The following is a 3,857-nucleotide window of genomic DNA, read 5'->3' as shown; positions in this document are numbered from 1 at the left end:
ATAGAGAAGAGAGCTGAAAGAGCCAGAGAGAGGAAGCCTGGAGAGTGGGGAGAGCAGATCACCATGCTAGGAAGAGAGAGAGAGACCAGAGTGATGGGACCAGCTAGCAATGGCAAGTGGAGATGGAGCCATGAGCAGAGTCTGGAGCCACAGCCAGTGGAAGCTGAAGAGGTGGCAGCACTCATGATTCATGCAGGTGGGCCTTAAGACTGAGATGGGGATGGGTTTGCCACCTATAACCAGGTGATCACCATGAGAATAAAACTTGGTATGAGTCCCCCCCTTTTTTACTGTTTTTACTTTTATTTGCATTTACCTTATGCAGAATTTATTCCCAGGCCGTAAGTTTCTGTTTCTTCAGTTTCTTCTGGGATATCTTTTTCTTCTGTGCAACTTCCTCTTCTGGTTTAGGTACAATCTGCTCTTTTTCAGTAAGGGTCATCTCAATGTGGCAGGGAGAGCTCATGTATGGGTCGATCCAACCATGAGCTCTGTAAGTTCTGCACCATATCTTGGGAGCTCTATTCAACTGAATATGCTCAGTGACCAGAGAATCTACATCTAAACACTTAAGTTCAGCATTACTCTGTATTTTTAAGCATGTGCAATAAAAATTCAGCTCTCCTTTTAGGCCACCAGCCCTCTGTCCATCCCACTGTTTGGCCTTGGTACACCTACTAACTCCACCACTGTAGCTACAGAATGGCACACATTGCTCCTGTAATGTGACATCCTTCAGATACTTGGTAGCTTTTCAAATATGCATACCCTTCATGTCCTGGGCAGTTTCACAAGTGTTGTTAAAGTGAACATGAAGATTTGAACCTCTTGATTTGCTTGACTTTGTAGGGTTTTCTGGGTCAAGTGAATAGTGAACCATTTTTGGACATCACCTCAGGCTGCTTACAAGAAGAGAGTTTATGAGCCCATTTTAGCCCCCAACCTTTCATTGTCCTTAGTCAGTCTCACCATATTCATAATGAACTTGTCCAGAGGAGGGAAACCCCTCCCCCCAAAGAAACAGCACACTACAGACATTATAATAACGTGTTAAATATGTTTTTTTCAATATTTTAATGTATAATTGATATACAAAAATAATCACATTTCATTATACATCTTAATGTATAATGATATTTGGACATACACATATAGCTAAGGTATGGTGATGGTATTGTAAGTACATGTGTGCACTAATGTGCAGTCAAGAGGAGTATGTTAGTTTCTTACTATTATTGCAGTACACTTCCACAAACTGTGTGGCTTAAAATTCTGGATGTTAAAAGTACACAGTCAAAACATTGGCAGAGCCACACTCTCTCCCCTAGTTCTTGTTTTTATGGTAATCCTCAGCACTCCTTGGCCTTCAGCTTCATAACTCCAATCTCTGCCTCCAACGCTACATGGCTGTCTACTCTCTATGTATCTGTGACTTCATGTGGTGATCTCTGCTCTGTGTGTATCTGTCTCTGTTCCTCTTCTCTTATGAGGAACTCAGTCATATTGGATTAAGGACCTACCTTCTCTAGTATGACATCATTTTAGTTATATCAGAAGTGCCCTATTTCCCAATAAGGCCACATTCATAGGTACCAGAGATTAAGACTTCAGTATATCTTTTAGGGGGACACAATTTAACCTACAGCAAGGAGAAAGTGAAGAGTAATCTCCACCATCAGTGCATAATGTTAAGTGATGATCAAAGGGATGCATCTACTAAAGGACCCCTAACAATAGATAGCACATTCACACACAGATGCTAGACCATACATAGGAATGAAAAAGGCAGTGTTTTCAAAAATAAAATTTACTATGAGACTCAAAACTCTTGATTTAGAGGCTTTTAAAGAGAAATATCTTCAGGCTTCAGAGAGAGTTATTATGGCGTTTAGCCTTATAAGCACATGGTAGTCTTCAAGAGATTACTCAAAGGCTGTACAACATATTCAGTTGATATCTTAATTTTTGAGAAATTAGAAGACAAGAAACTAACCAGATAGCTACTCCACTGGTAGAGCGAAAGGAACATTGCTGCTTTACCAATCGACTTTTTAGAAAGAGAATATAGTAGTGTTTTTCATGGATAAAAGATAAGCCCTCGGGAGCCAACATGGCGGTGTGAGTAGGACAGTGGGAATCACCTCCCAAAAACATATATACTTTTGAAAATACAACAAACACAACTAGCCCTAAAAGAGAGACCAGAAGACGCAGGACAGTGGCCAGACTGCAGCTACACCAGTGAGAACCCAGCGACTGGTGAAAGGGGTAAGATACAAGCCCCGGCCCGGCAGGGCCCGAGCGCCCCTCCCCCCAGCTCCCGGCGGGAGAAGAATAGGCAGAGCGGGAGGGAGACGGAGCCCAGGACTGCTAAACACCCAGCCCCAGCCACCCGCACCAGAGCACAGACACAGTGCTTGGGCGGGGGGCCCTGGATACTGGGGGAACAGGGCAACAAGACCTCTGAGCAGGTGCCGAAGCTGATGCCCCTGTGACAAAGAAAAGCGGGGGTTTTTTGAAAGTCTTAAAGGGACAGGGACTTAACAGCTTGACGGAAACAACACAGGTCATAGTCCAGCAGCTGGAAATTACAGGGAAAACCGGGCGCACTAACCCCCTGGGCAACAGCTCTGAGAAACCTCACAGAGGTAAACAGCCAAACAGCCCCCCATTCATTACCCCTCCGGGCGCTGCGAAAGCAGAGAAGCAGTCTGAGACAAATTCCGCCCACAGAAAGGGAAATTCCTCCCTTCCGGGCAGGCAAGACACAAAAACCCAGTCTACACGCAATTACCCAACACAAGCCACTAGGGGTCGCAGTTGTCCCAGTAAAGAAAGGCCAGTAGCAAGTGAAAATTTTGGCCCTCCCAGCCGACAGTTAATAGCACCTGTCAACATGAAAAGGCAAAAAAATATGATCCAGACAAGACTAACCCAGACAGCTTCGGCATCTGCTACATCTTCCCCTGAGAAGGAACCTGGGAAGATAGATTTAGCCAGTCTTCCTGAAAAAGAATTCAAAACAAAAGTCATAACCATGCTGATGGACTTGCAGAGAAATATGCAAGAACTAAGGAAGGAGAATACAGAAATAAAACAAGCTCTGGAAGGACTTCAAAACAGAATGGACGAGATGCAAGAGACCATGAATGGACTAGAAACAGAGAAAAGGAACCCAGAGAAGCTGATGCAAAGAGAGATAAAAGGATCTCCAGGAATGAAAGAATTTTAAGAGAGCTGAGTGACCAATCGAAAAGGAACAATATAAGAATCATAGGTATTCCAGAAGAAGTAGAGAGAGAAAAGGGGATAGAAAATGTCTTTGAAGAAATAATTGCCAAAACTTCACCAAACTAGGGGAAGAAATGGCCTCTCAGACCACAGAGGTACACAGAACTCCCATGACAAGGGATCCAAGGAGGGCAACATCAAGACACATAATAATTAAAATGGCAAAGATCAAAGACAAGGACAAAGTATTAAAGGCAGCCAGAGAGAAAAAAAAGGTTACCTACAAAGGAAAACCCATCAGGCTATCATCAGCCTTCTCAACAGAAACCCTACAGGCCAGAAGAGAATGGCATGATATACTTAATGTAATGAAACAGAAGGGCCTCGAACCAAGACTACTGTATCCAGCACGAATATCATTTAAATATGAAGGAGGGATTAAACAATTCCCAGACAAGCAAAAGTTGAGGGAATTTGCCTCCCACAATCCACCTCTACAGGGCATCCTACAGGGACTGCTCTAGATGGGAGCACTCCTAAAAAGAGCACAGAACAAAACACCCAACATATGAAGAAGGGAGGAGGAGGAATAAGAAGGGAGAGAAATAAAGAATCATCAGACCGTG

The 3,857-nt window shown here is 43.6% G+C and overlaps 1 pseudogene; it reads right to left on the bottom strand.

Annotated features, from left to right (window-relative positions):
* Nucleotides 1-300: 300 nt before the first annotated feature.
* On the bottom strand, nt 301-880 carry LOC118915686 (60S ribosomal protein L17-like; annotated as a pseudogene).
* Nucleotides 881-3,857: the final 2,977 nt, after the last annotated feature.

This window comes from Manis pentadactyla, chromosome 9 (assembly GCF_030020395.1).
Source record: "Manis pentadactyla isolate mManPen7 chromosome 9, mManPen7.hap1, whole genome shotgun sequence".
NCBI lineage: Eukaryota > Metazoa > Chordata > Mammalia > Pholidota > Manidae > Manis > Manis pentadactyla.
Note: the sequence above shows the minus strand (reverse complement) of the source record. Positions and strands in the feature narration are given on the sequence as shown.